Raw genomic sequence first — 1,482 nt, 5'->3', positions numbered from 1 at the left:
AGTCAACAAATAAATGACCTCATACGACATCTCAAAGCCCTAGAAAAAGAAGAACAAACCACAGCAAAAGCAGTAGAAGGCAAGAAATAATTAAAATTAGAGCTGAAATCAATGAAATCAAAACAAAAGAGAAATTGAAAAAATTGACAAAACAAAAAGTTGGTTCTTTGAAAAAATAAATAAAATTAATGGACCCTTAGCCACACTAATGAAGAGAAAGAGAGTGAGAATTCAAATTACCAGCATACATAATGAAAAAGGTAGTATCACAATAGACACTACAGAAATATAGAGGATAATTAGAAATTATTTTGAAATCTTATACTCTGATAAAATAGTAGACATTGAAGGCATCAACAAATTTCTTAAGTTATACAATTTGCCCAGATTGAGTCAGGAAGATATACACAATTTAAACAGACCAATATTAAGTGAGGAAATAGAAGAAGCCATCAAAAGCTTACCAACCAAGAAAAGCCCAGGACTAGATGGATACACAGCTGAGTTCTACAAGACCTTTAAAGAAGAACTAATACCAATACTCTTCAATTTATTTCAGGAAATAGAAAAAGAGGCAGTAATTCCAAACTCATTCTATGAGGCCAGTATCACCCTGATCTCAAAACCAGGCAAAGACACATCAAAGAAAGAAAACTTCAGACCAATATCTCTAATGAACATAGATGCAAAAATTCTCAATAAAATTCTGGAAAATCAAATACAAAAAACATATCAAATAGATTGTGCACCATGATCAAGTGGGATTCATCCCAGGGATGCAAGGATAGTTCAACATACGGAAATCAATAAATGTAATTCATCACATCAATAGACTTAAAGATAAGAATCATATGTTCATCTCAATAGATGCAGAAAAAGCATTTGACAAAATACAGCATCTCTTTATATTCAAAACACTAGAAAAACTGGGGATAACAGGAACATATCTCAACATCATAAAGGCTATCTACATTAAGCCTGAGGCCAACATCATTTTAAACGGAGAAAAATTGAAGGCATTCCCTCTAAAAACTGGAATAAGACAGGGATGCCCTCTTTTACTACTTCTATTCAACATAGTTTTTGAAATACTGGCCAGAGCAATTAGACAGATGAAAGAAATAAAAGGGAAATGTATAGGAAAAGAAGGACTTAAATTAGCACTATTTGCTGATGATATGATTCTGTACCCAAAAGACCCCAAAAAACTCCACCAGAAAACTTCTAGAACTAGTAAATGAACTCAGTAAAGTAGCAGGATATAAAATCAACACAGTAACAAAAACTGCATGGTACTGGTACCAAAACAGGAGGGTGGACCAATGGTACAGAATAGAGGACACAGAGACTAATCCACAAAGCTACAACTATCTTATATTTGATAAAGGAGCTAAAAGCATGCAATGGAGGGAGGATAGCATCTTCAACAAATGGTGCTGGGAAAATTGGAAATCCATATGCAACAAAATGAAACTGAATCCC

This window comes from Marmota marmota, unplaced genomic scaffold, assembly GCF_001458135.2.
Source record: "Marmota marmota marmota unplaced genomic scaffold, marMar, whole genome shotgun sequence".
Taxonomy (NCBI): Eukaryota; Metazoa; Chordata; class Mammalia; order Rodentia; family Sciuridae; genus Marmota; species Marmota marmota.
The sequence above is the reverse complement of the archived record's forward strand: the minus strand, read 5'-3'. Positions refer to the sequence as shown.